We start from the raw sequence: 13,648 nt of genomic DNA on the forward strand, positions 1-13,648 counted from the left end.
TCGCAGAGTCAGACAAGGCCTGCAGTGACTCTGCGCCCAGAGACATGAGATTTTTTATTTTTTTGCCTGTGGCAGTTTTGCCCCTGTGAGAGTTAAGCATTAAGGTGGTGCAACTGCTTGGCTTGCAGGGACCCTGGCGGCGCCAAGTGTGCAGGTACATGGACTGCCTCTGCCGCAGGAGTTATGGCCCTATCAGAGGCTTTTTTCGAGCCTCTTGTAGCTGGTGATCAGAAAGCCTCTTTGGCCAGTCTTTCTTCGTAGCCCCACCCGTTTAGGCACTTACAGGGCTCCCTTGCCTGGGGTCCGTCTCAGTTGTTCAGTGTGTCAGGCACGTGGAGGGACCCCCCTGACTGGGGTCCTACTCTGTAGATCGGCGTGTCAGGCACTGAAAGGGGCACCTTAGGTGGAGTCCTAGTCTGTAGTTCAGTGGTCAGGTGTTTGATGGGCCAGCCTCTCTATTGTTGATGCTGGCATGTGGCGAGAGAGAGGCTATGGTGTTGGCTCCACCCCTTACGTGTGACTCAGCAGTATCTCCTTGCTTCCATGGCTGCCTGGTTTTCCTCCACTGCCATTTCCCAAGACGATTTCCTCCATCACATCCCCTTGATCTGTCCCGCTGCGTTCAACAGCAGCCCTCACCCAGGAATTGCTCCACAATTCCTAAACTCCAACTCCCAGCCACTGCCCCTTCCAGGAGACCCACATCCCCCTGCCCCACCTCACCCCGGTGAATGTATGGCTGCTGCAAGGACTGTCTGATTCTCATTCCATTTAGGCTGCCACAGATGAGCTGTTTCACTCTCAGCCTTAAATGTTTCTCCTTTGACTCAGACAATTGCCCCATGTGGGGATTGGACCCCTGCTTCAGTTCCCCACCCGCCCAGGGCAGGTCCGGTCCTACTAACACTCCTGTTTTTCCCCCTAGTTGCTTTTTTCTACCGAGTTTTGCGTGGTTCTATATATTCTTTTCCATGGGTCAGGTTCTCCTGTCTGCTCTCAGCTGGTGTTCTGCATGCACTTCTGTGTCTGAAAGTGTATTCCTGATGTATCCATGGAGAAAGATGTACTCCACATCCACCTACTCCTTTGCCATCTTGTTCTCTCCCATGTCTCTGCTTTAAAACATCAAGCCTAGATATCTTAAAGACAAGATCTTTTGGATCTCTTCAGGTAATGCATGCATGGGAACATGATGATCCACAATTTCCCAAAATATACTGAAGGAACTCTGAAGTAAAATAATCTATACTTCGATTCTGCCGGGTGCAAAACGGCTTTCCTGGTCTCCTCAGGAAGCCATATTTTTGCACAGTCTAAAAATATTATACCACCCTTATCACTTAGAGAATGATGGAAACCCTCCCAAAGTCCAAGTTTCCAGAAACCAGCCAAGGGCCAGCTATGCAAGCAGGTCTGTGTAATAATAGCAGGCTCAGGCCTGTTTTGTTAGCTCTTTTCTACACACAACTTTTCTAAGATGAAAGAGAAGCATCATTCTAAACTGATATTGTATATACATAAAATATAAAAGAATAATCCGATAAACTATTAAAATGAATAAAAGTTTACAAGTATGGCTTAAAATAAAAGCAATATAAGTCAACAACATTTTTATGTACCAGAAGCTCTACAAAAACAAGCCAAATAAAGGTCCTGTTTGCAATAACATGCATACAGCCTGGGAATAGTCTTAACAAGGTACATAGTGATGTTATGAAGAAAAAAATGCATATTATATTAAAAATATAAAGTAAGACTTAGAAAAGTGACCAGTTAATTTTCCTAGTTATATTCCTAGTTAGAAAGACTGAATATGAAAAGAACTAATTTATAGGTTTAATCAAAATGTCTACTGCTCTGAATTACTTCTTTAAAAGAACAGTAATTTTTGCCCACATTGACAAAATGATCGTAAAGTTCACTTGGAGAATAAAAAAGGAAGAAAGTACTGAACAAAAATTAGTTGTGAGAGGATCAATTCTATTCTATTTTAATCATATAAAGATATGGTAATTAAAACAATGTGATGTATGACAAAGAAAACCCTCAATTAATGAAAACCCCAAAAATAGATCTTACTATATACATGACAAAGAATGCATCTCAAATCAATGAGGAAGAGAAAGATTAATCAAAATAGAATGTAGGATAACTGTTTAACAATTTGGAACACACTAATCTAAGCCCTAATTAGTCTTTAGAGAAAACCAAGCATGTCTTATCTTTTTATTATCTCCAATGGCCATCATATGACCAAATTAAAACCCAAGGTATGTGTTTGGCTTTGTAAAGTATTTACAGTTACAGTTTATATGCAGCTCTCTATGAAAAAAAAAAAAAAAAGTTAAAATAAGAGAGTAGACAGTCCTGGGGAAAAAATCTCCAAGGGTTAATAATCTCTATTATTCGTGTCTGACTCTTTGTGACCCATGGATTGTAGCTCCCCAAGATCCTCTGTCCGTGGAATTCTCCAGACAAGAATACTGGAGTGTGTTGCCATGCCCTCCTCCAAGGGATCTTCCCAACCCAGGGTCGATCCTGTGTCTTATGTCTCCTGTATTGGCAGGTAGGTTCTTTACCACTAGCGCCACCTGGGAAGCCCCGTGTAATACTGCACAGCAGACTAAACTGGAAGGACATATTTCAGATTAGAAACAGGAGTCATATTAAAGTGATATGATTATGGAAAATTATTACTTTTAAATTAAAAAATTATAATTAATTAAAGCTAGATTTTCCTCACTACTTCCAAATGAGTTCTTTTAAATGACACAAAAATTTAACTTCAAAACTCTTAACAAAATCTGACAGACCTGATTTATTTACATTTCTCCTCTAGAGGGAGCAGAAGTACTTGAAATACATTCTCTCCAAACCCATCTAGCTTGCTGTAGTCAAGGGTCTTGGAATTGCAAGCAACTTAGTCGCCCAGTCATGTCCAACTCTTTGCGACCCCACGGACCATAGCCCGCCAGTCTTCACTGTCCATGGGATTCTCCAGGCAAGAATACTGGAGTGGGTTGCCATGCTCTCCTCCAAGGGATCTTCCCAACCCAGGTATCCAACCCAGGTCTCCCGCATTGCAGGCGGATTCTTTACAGTCTAAGCCATCAGGGAAGCTCAAGCACTTTCCCTTATTGACTACATAGCCAAATAGCCCCAGTTGATCTATTGCTTATAGGAAGAGTGTATAAATGCTTGCTGTTTCTCTTTAGCTACCAATTGTCAAAGTAAAAAGTCAATTTACAAGCCATCTCAATGGTGACTTATGAGTTCTTTCTATCTTGATCTTTATATAGACACATGAATTTTTATAATTCAGTTTGATTCAAATCTACTAAATATTTTCCTTTTTTTTTTTTTTTTTTTTGTTCAAATTGTTTCAACTTGGGCAGTGGCTGGATTCCCTATTTTTTGAACTTAGATTTACAGATAATGTTCCCGCCTCTGGACACCATCCCATGCCTTAATTTATGCTTAATAATTTTTTGCTAATGTTCTTTTCTATCATCAATTTAGGTGAAATCTTTATTATACATATTTCCATGTGTTTTTGTCTAATATAAACAACTTCTTGCCTTTTAATTTTCAACTTAATTCATGACCATAAAAAGTATTTATCCCTGGCCTACCAAATAAGTAGTTTGTTGTTCGCTTTTTTTTTTTTTTCCAGTTTTTAAACTTTTATTGTTTTTATCCCTCCCACTGTCATTGTCTTCACAGAGGGTAGTCAGGAGCCAGGGAATGATAGGTCTTCTATGCAAAGTGGAAGAATTTAGACTTTAATCTGAAGGCAGTGGGGAAACAGTGACTAGTTATAAACAGGGGAGCATCATGATCACGTCTCCTTTTTGCAAGGATCACTCAGGCCATAATATAAATAACTGAACAGAGGTGAACAGAGCTAGAGGCTGGAAAACCTGTGAGAAGACTCCTAACCTACAGTCATTCAAGCTAGTTACATAGTTTTTTTTATTTCCCAGTGCAGATAAAAGTTATGTCTATACTATTTTATACTCTATTAAATGTGAAATAGTATTATGTCTAAAAAAGTGTACATACCTTTATTTAAAACTACATTACTGCTAAAAAAAAAAAAGTGCTAGCCATCACCTGAGCCTTCAGCAAGTCATACTGTTTTGCTGTTAGAGGATCTCTACCTGATGTTGATGGCTCATGACTGATCATGGCAGTGGTTGCTGAGGTTGGGTTGGCTGTGGCATTTTTTAAAATAAGACAACAGTGAAGTTTGCCATACTGATGGACTCTTCTTTTCACAAATGACTTCTCTGTAGTATGCAGGGCTGATAGCATTTTATTCACCGTAGAATTTCTTTAGAAACTGGAATCAATTCTCTCAGACTCTACTGCAACTTTATTAACTAAAGTTAGGCAATATTCTACATCCTTTGTTATCATTTCAACTATCTTCACACCATCTTTACCAAGAGCAGATTACATCTCAAGAAACCATTTTCTTTGTTCATTCATAAGAAGCAACTCCTTATCCATTCAGGTGTTTTTTTTTTTTTTTTTTTTTTTTTTTTACCTTTTTATTTTATATTGGGAATAGTGGTAGCTCAGAGAGTAAAAATCCACCTGAAATGCGGGAGACCTGGGTTTGATCCCTGGATTGGGAAGATTCCCTAGAGAAGGGAATGGCAACCCACTCCAGTATTCTTGCCTGGAGAATCCCATGGACAGAGGAGCCTGGGGGGCTGCAGTCCATGGGGTCACAAAGAGTTGGACATGACTGACCGCTTAAGCACAGCAGCACATAGTTGATTAACAATATTGTGTTAGTTTCAGGTGTATAGCAAAGTGATTCAGCTATACATATACATGCATCTATTCTTTTTCAAATTCTTTTCCCATTTAGTCTGTTACAAAGTATTGAGCAGTGTTCCCCGTGCTATACACTAGGTCCTTGTTGGTTATTATCATGAGATTGCAGCAGTTCAGTCACATCTTCAGGCTCCACTTCCAATTCTAGTTCTTTTGCTATTTCTCCACATCTGTAGTCACTTCCTCCACTGAAGCTTTCCTCAAAATCATCCATGAGGGTTGGAATCAATTTCTTCCAAACTTCTATTAAGGTTGATAATTTGACCTCTTCCCATGAATCATGAATGTTCTTAAAATAAACCATGTTGCAAACAGATGTGCTGCTTTGATGATTTATTGTTCCATTTATAGAGCACAGGCATAGTACACAATTATTATGGATTCTTAAGAATTCTTATGGAAATTCTTAAGAAAAATCCCTAGTATTTCTGGACTGATAAATGAGCACTAACTTCAACCAAAAGTCACCAGTGGCATGAATTCAGGCATGAATTCCTAAAAATACAGCCTGTCCTTTGAAGCTTTGAAACCAGGCATTGACTTCTCTCCATCTGTGAATGTCCTGGATGGCATCTTCCTTCAATAGAAGGCTATTTTGTCTACACTGAAAATCACTGTTTAGTGTAGCCACCTTCATTAATGATCTTAGCTAGATCTTCTATCAGATCTTAGCTGCTGCTGCTGCTAAGTCGCTTCAGTCGTGTCCGACTCTGTGCAACCCCATAGACAGCAGCCCACTAGGCTCCTGCGTCCATGGGATTTCCCAGGCAAGAGTACTGGAGTGGGGTGCCATTGCTTTCTCCGAGACCTTAGCTAGATCTGCTTTATTTTGTACTTTTATGTTATAGAGATGCTTCTTTCCTTAAATCTCCTGAATCAACCCCTGTTAGCTTCAGACTTTTCTTCTGCAGTTTCCTCACCTCTCTCAACCTTCACAGAATGGAAGAGAATTAGGGCCTTTTTCTGGACTAGGCTTTGGCTTAAGAGAATGTTGTGGCTGCTTTGATTTTCTATTTTAGGCAGTAAAATGTCTCCATATCAGCAAATAATGCTGTTTGGCTTTTTATTGTTCATGTGTTTACTGAAGTAGCACTTTTAACTTCCTTAAGAAGTTTTCCTTTTCCTTCACAACTTGGCTGTTTGGCTCAAGAGACCTAGCTTTAGCCTATCTCAGCTTTTGACATGTCTTCCTCACTAAGCTTTGTTTAAACTGAGAGAATTGCAGCTCTTCCTTTCACTTGAACACTTACAGGCCATGACAGGCCATTGCTATTAACTGGCCTAACATCAATAATGCTGTGTCTCAGAATGGGAGGCCCGAGGAGAAGGAGAGAGATAAGGTATCAGCCTGTCAGTAGAGCAGTCCAAACATATACATTTGATCCACTTAGTTCACTGTCTTATATGGGAGCAGTTCGGACCAACCCCAAACAATGACAATAGTAACAGCAAAGATCAGTGATCACAGATCACCATAACAAATAAAATAACAACAAAAAAGCTTGAAATACTATGAGCATCACCAAAATGTGGTACAGATCAAATGCCGTGGGGAAAACAGTGCCAGTAGACTTGCTTGATTCAGGGTTGCCATAAAACTTTGATTTGTTAAAAAAACAAACAAAAAACCCCAAAAAACAAAAACCACAGTATATGTGAATCACAATAAAATGTAGTTTTTACTGAAACATGCCTGCCTTTATAAATGCCAAGCTCCATGGCAGATTGTCTTAATTTGGATCTAAAAGGCCACAATTTCCCAGTTAACGTACTTTCCAACTCCTGGAAGTAATTATGCACTGTTTCTATTTGAAATTGCCCACATCCCTTCTTCCTTTTCTCTTGGACAACCTCCTTCTCCTCTCCATCAATTCTGCCAAAAGAGCTCTTAGCAGGGTCACCAATGGAGTACCTTCTGCAAAAGTCAGTGACCACTTCTCTGCATCCATCAGGTTAAACCCTCAGCAGCACCGGCTCAGCCCATTGCTCCACTCTGTTCATTCAACACATATTTATCAAGCGCTTGGTAAGAATCGGCCTGCAATGCAGGAGACCCTGGTTCGATTCCTGGGTCGGGAAGATCCACTAGAGAAGGGATAGGCTACCCACTCCAGTATTATTGGGCTTCTCTGGTGGCTCAGATGGTAAAGAATCCACTTGCAATGTGGGAGACCTGGGTTCGATCCTTGGGTTGGGAAGACCCCCTGGAGAAAGGAAAGGCAATCCACCCCAGTATTCTGGCCTGGAGAATTCCATAGACTGTATAATACATGGAGTCGAAAAGAGTCAGACAAGACTGAGCGACTTTCACTTTCACTACTCTCTGGCAGGCACTGTTCTAGTTCCTGGGATGATACATCACTGAATTAAAGTGACCAAGATCCCTTCCTTCTAGGAACTGAAATTCTTTCAGAGGGAGATAGTCAACAAGCAAATGACAAAAAATAACAAAATCACATGGTGTGTTACAAGGCAGTAGGGCTATGGAGAAGAGAAACCACAGAACTCAGCCATGGCCTGTGGAATTCCCCTTTGACACACAGATATCATCATAACAAAACACACCCTATGTAACAAAAAATTTAATAATATCAAATCAAATTGTAGGATATATCTATATATGCCCACATGATAAAATTAACCACATTTTTATCTGCTGTCTTTCTTAAGTCAATACTCTTCCCCCTCCTACTTCTCTTGGATTTGATATGATACTGGAGAGAATAAAAAGTAGAAACTCAGGGGCAGGGGTGGTGGGGATTTACAAGGTCTTAATTTGTTTTAGTTGCAAAATATTCCATTGAACAGATACATCTAACATATTTATATGTCTCTTTTCCTTGACATTTAGGCTGCTGCTGCTGCTGCTAAGTCACTTCAGTCGTGTCCGACTCTGTGCAACCCCATAGACAGCAGCACACCAGGCTCCCCCGTCCCTGGGATTCTCTAGGCAAGAACACTGGAGTAGGTTGCCATTTCCTTTTCCAGACATTTAGGCTAGTTCCTAAGAAAAACATACAAATAATAATGAAAGGAACTTCCTTAGACATAGAACTTCAAGCATTTATCCTTTCAGTTTGGTCATATGTAAGAGGAGTATATCTCTGACCTTTCTTATAGAATTGATAGAAAAAGTAATGAGGTAATGTGTACTAAGCCTTTAACAGTTTAGGGAATATAATAAGCCCTTGGGCCTCCCTGGTGGCTAAGTGCCATAGAATTGATGGTTTTGAACTGTGGTGTTAGAGAAGACTCTTCAGAGTCCCTTGGACAGCAAGGAGATCAAACCAGTCAATGCTAAAGGAAATCAGTCCTGAATATTCATTGGAAGGACTGATGCTGAAGCTGGAACTCCAATACTTTGCCCACCTGATGTGAAGAACTGACATATTGTAAAAGACCCTGATGCTGAGAAGGATTGAAGGCAGGAGGAGAAGGGGACAACAGGATGAGATGGTTGGATGGCATCACCAACTCGATGGACATGAGTTTGAGCAAGCTCTGGGAGTTGGTGACAGACAGGGAAGCCTGGAGTGCTGCAGTCCATGGGGTTGCAAAGAGTTGGACATGATTGAGCGACTGAACTGAACTGAATACATATTTCAGTATAAGGTATTCATTATACTTTAAAAAATTTATTGGACTATAGTTGCTTTACAATATTGTATTAATTTCTACTGTACAGCAGACTGGATCAGCTATATGTATACATATATTCCCTCTTTTTGGATTTCCTTCCCATTTAAGTCACCACAGAGCACTGAGTAGAGTTCTCTGTGCTGTACAATAGGTTCTTTTACTAATCTCTTTTATACGTAGTATCAAGAGTGTATATGTGTCAACCCCTATCTCTCAATTCATCCCACTTCCCTTTTCCCCTTGGTATCCATACATTTGTTCTCTACATCCATATCTCTATTTCTGCTTTGTAAATAAGATCATCTATATCAGTTTTTTCAGATTCCACATGTGTGCGTCTATGTACAATATTTGTCTTTCTCTTTCTGACTTAAACTTCACTCTGTCTGACAGTCTCTAGGTCCATCCACATCTCCACAAATGACCCAATTTCATTCCTTTTTATGGCTGAGTAATATAGCTGGTTTTAGAAAAGGCAGAGGAACCAGAGATCAAATTGCCAACATCTGCTGGATCATGGAAAAAGCAAGAGAGTTCCAGAAAAACATCTATTTCTGCTTTATTGACTATACCAAAGCCCTTGACTGTGTGGATCACAAGAAACTGTGGAAAACTCTGAAAGAGATGGGAATACCAGACCTCCTGACCTGCCTCTTGAGAAATCTATATGCAGGTCAGGAAGCAACAGTTAGAACTGGACATGGAACAACAGACTGGTTCCAAATAGGAAAAGGAGTACGTCAAGGCTGTATATTGTCACCCTGCTTATTTAACTTCTATGCAGAGTACATCATGAGAAACGCTGGGCTGGATGAAGCACAAGCTGGAATCAAGATTGCCGGGAGAAATATCAATAGCCTCCGATATGCAGATGACACCACCCTTATGGCAGAAAGTGAAGAGGAACTCAAAAGCCTCTTGATGAGTGTGAAAGAGGAGAATGAAAAAGTTGGCTTAAAGCTCAACATTCAGAAAACTAAGATCATGGCATCTGGTCCCATCACTTCATGGCAAATAGATGGGGAAACAGTGGAAACAGTGTCAGACTTTATTTTTTGGGGCTCCAAAATCACTGCAGATGGTGATTGCAGCCATGAAATTAAAAGATGCTTACTCCTTGGAAGGAAAGTTATGACCAACCTAGACAGCATATTCAAAAGCAGAGACATTACTTTGCCAACAAAGGTCGGTAGTCAAGGCTATGGTGTTTCCAGTGGTCATGTATGGATGTGAGAGTTGGACTGAGAAGAAAGCTGAGTGCCAAAGAATTGATGCTTTTGAACTGTGGTGTTGGAGAAGACTCTTGAGAGTCCCTTGGACTGCAAGGAGATCCAACCAGTCCATTCTAAAGGAGATCAGTCCTGGGTGTTCTTTGGAAGGAATGATGCTCAAGGTGAAACTCCAGTACTTTGGCCACCTCATGCGAAGAGTTGACTCATTGGAAAAGACTGATGCTGGCAGGGATTGGGGGCAGGAGGAGAAGGGGACGACAGAGGATGAGATGGCTGGATGGCATCACTGACTCGATGGGACGTGAGTTTGAGTGAACTCCGGGAGTTGGTGATGGACAGGGAGGCCTGGGGTTCTGCGATTCATGGGGTCACAAACAGTCTGACACGACTGAGCGACTGAACTGAACTCAATATTCCATTGTACATATGTACCACATCTTCTTTACCCATTCCTCTGTTGAAAATTTGGAGAAGGCAATGGCACCCCACTCCAGTACTCTTGCCTGGAAAATCCCAAGGACGGAGGAGCCTGGAAGGCTGCAGTCCATGGCGTCTCGAAGAGTCGGACATGACTGAGCGACTTCACTTTCACTTTTCACTTTCATGCATTGGAGAAGGAAATGGCAACCCATTCTGGTGTTCTTGCCTGGAGAATCCCAGGGACGGGGGAGCCTGGTGGGCTGCCGTCTGTGGGGTCGCACAGAGTTGGACATGACTGAAGCGACTTAGCAGCAGCAGCAGCAGCAGCAGCTGTTGAACATTTAGGTTTCTTCCATGTCCTGGCTACTGTAAATAGCACTGCAATAAAAACTGAGGTGCTTGTGTCTTTTTGAATTATGGTTTTCTCTGGGTTTATGCTCAGCATCATTATACTTTTAAGTTTTTTAAGAATAAGTATAGCAAAATTTACATATAATATCACAAGTAGGGGGAAAAGATGTACGTAGCAGAAAAATTGAAAGAAACACACATCAGAATGTTAAGAGTGGACATTTTTGATGGATTCACTCATGGATGACTTTTTTCTTCTATTTTTCCAAAATTTCTATAACGAGTTGATACCTTATATAAACAAGTTGAATAACCATAGCCTTACTTTTGTGTTATATGTGCTTTTCTACCTTATAGTTGGTTCTGTTCTTAGACACAAAGCTTTCTGGTAAAAGAAAATGTTCATGATTATATTAGATTCTTTGTTCTCTATCAATCTTAAAAAGGAAATTAGAATCACAGGTAACTTGACTTCCTAACATTATTGAAGTGACTCATTTAATCTAACCCCTTGTGCTAATAAACAGTTGTGGATTTCCCTTTCTCATATTTCCTGTCTGAGGACAAGAGAACTGTTGTATTCTCACCTCCATTTGTAAAGCACTTTTTATTGACTCTGGTTTCAAAGACTTATCAAGTTGTTTCTCAATCCTGTGAGGATGTAATAAGTCCCACCAAGCCCTGGTTACACACACAGGCCTACTGAATGTAAATATAGCCAGGCATTAATTTGGCATATTAACTTATGCTTGTTTGATTTTTTTGCCCAGTACTTCCTGATACTTCAGACCATCCATCCCCTAGTTTTAGCAGTAGCTAGGGAGTTCTATGGAGAAGGCGATGGCACCCCACTCCAGTACTCTTGCCTGGAAAATCCCATGGATGGAGGAGCCTGGTAGGCTGCAGTCGCTAAGAGTCAGACACGACTGAGCGACTTCACTTTCACTTTTCACTTTCATGCACTGGAGAAGGAAATGGCAACCCACTCCAGTGTTCTTGCCTGGAGAATCCCAGGGACGGGGGAGCCTGGTGGGCTGCCGTCTATGGGGTCGCACAGAGTCGGACACGACTGAAGCGACTTGGCAGCAGCAGCAGCAGCAGGGAGTTCTATGCTGACTGCCTCAGAGAAAGGACAGTCTTAGCAGAACACAGGCATAAATTCTTAGCTTATGACTTTTAAAAGTCAAGACCTAGATGAGAGGAGATAAGGAAGAGCAGAGTTTCACCACTTCTCCCCTAGTAGTTTCATGGGATATGAATGAGGGAAGGTGAAGTTTAGGAGAACTGGGGAAGCTTAGATGTTAACACGGGGTTTCCTGGATAAGGTTGCTCTGTACCTCTCAGAGATTTGAGGGATCTGAGAGCATAGGAAACCCATGCTTCACTTCTTGGGTAAAAACAGGGCAAGCAGCAGGAAACGAGTGTTCTCTAAGCCTTATGTGGTATGGAAAAAGTGAGAATATTTCCCAGGAGCACAAAAGTCATGATGACAGAAAAGGAAGGTTTGATTAGTCTTCAGGTTTCACCCTTTAATCTGTCAACCTCAAGCTGCTGTAAGTTTTAGTTCTAGAATTTCCATTTTGTTCTTTTTTTGTTTTTATAGTTTCCATTTCTCTATTGAGATTCTCCACCTGCCCCCTCACAATTTTCCTTAATGTTGTGAATCAGTCTTGAAGTTAGTTTCTGTTCACTTAATTTTTTTTGTTTTTTTGATCCTTTAGTTGACTTTTTGCTATGTGTTTATGACTTCCTGGTAATGGTAGTGTCAGAATTGAGCTAGCAATGACACTAGCTGACAGACACCAAGAGTCTATTGTCAAAGCAGTCACTTTAAGTGGGGCAGGGCTCCATGTCATTAGAAATGCTGCCTAATGTGTGATGATTTCCAATTTTCAAATAAGGACAATCTTCTTGATCAGTTTTAAGAAACTGATAAGACCTTCCCATTCATTAAGAAACAGAATGGAAAGAGAATTGAAAACATTAGCATTTAACCCCCTGCCTTCCACCAAGTAGAAGAGTCCTCCAATAATTAATTTTTTTCTAAATAAAAAGCAGCTTCCTTGCATTTCCTGATATAAAGGTAATACATAGAAAAATTCACCAAGACAGAAAGGCATAAAGAAAAAAGTACTACCCAGAGAAATTACCATTAATATTTTGCTGAACATCCTTCTAGATGCTGCTCTGTACAAATACTTATGCATATAATTTTATATGAATGGAATGATTTACATGCTTTTAACTCCACATTATCAGTAAATACAGATACACCTCATCCTTTCTAATGATTTTTTATTGTGTTGCATAGGTGTATCAAAATCTATTAGACCAGTTCTCAATGGTAGGACATTGAGTGCATATCCTTGCACTTGGGGAAGGGAGGAGGCCTGGGAGGGGGATGGATCTGCCTAGGGAACTGGCCGAGTCGGGGGTGGGGGGTGGGTTGGGTTGGACAGGGATGGGAAGCCATCCTGTGGGAGTAAAGGAAAGATTGCCTATGACCCTCCTTACAGAATGTAATTATCCATGCGGGCTTCCCTGGTGGCTCAGAAGGTAAAGAATCCGTCTGCAATGCAGGAGACCTGGGTTGGGAAGATTCCCCTGGAGGAGGACACGGCAACCCACTCCAGTATTCCTGCCCGGAGAATTCCCACGGACAGAGGAGCCTGGCGGGCTACAGTCCATGGGGTGGCAAAGAGTTGGACAGGATTGAGCAACTAAATACAGCACAGCACATGTTGGCTGTCAAACTGATGTTTGTTTTTAACATCAGCTCTTTTTCATGACTGAATAAATGACAGTAGGCAGTAAGAAACTACCAAACCAAATTTGTCATCTCCAGTCTCTGAAACTGTCATCAACCAATAAACTCTTCCAGGCATGGGTCGTGGGACTTATTTTATATATATATATATATATATATATATATATATATATATATATGGCTGAACAACATTTCTCTTTCGCAGCTGAGCTTGGGTAGAGAACAATGTGGTTTTAAGCTGTACCCACAAACACAATTGTACACAATTACAAAGAACTTTAAAAAAATGGTTGCTTAAACAAGTGGTTATCCGTTACCGTGTTGACATAGAAAAAGGAGAAATGCTGGGAACCGAATCAAAGCGACGGTGCAACAGACAGCTTGGCGTGCACTC

General features: G+C 41.0%; 1 protein-coding gene across 1 annotated transcript in view; it reads right to left on the bottom strand.

Annotated features, from left to right (window-relative positions):
- Positions 1 to 13,648, bottom strand: part of ANKDD1A (ankyrin repeat and death domain containing 1A) — a 55,485-nt gene that overhangs the window by 41,066 nt on the left and 771 nt on the right.

Source organism: Bos grunniens, chromosome 10 (genome assembly GCF_055505025.1).
Source record: "Bos grunniens cultivar Pamir isolate PY7600 chromosome 10, Bosgru_T2T1.0, whole genome shotgun sequence".
In the NCBI taxonomy this organism is placed as follows: domain Eukaryota; kingdom Metazoa; phylum Chordata; class Mammalia; order Artiodactyla; family Bovidae; genus Bos; species Bos grunniens.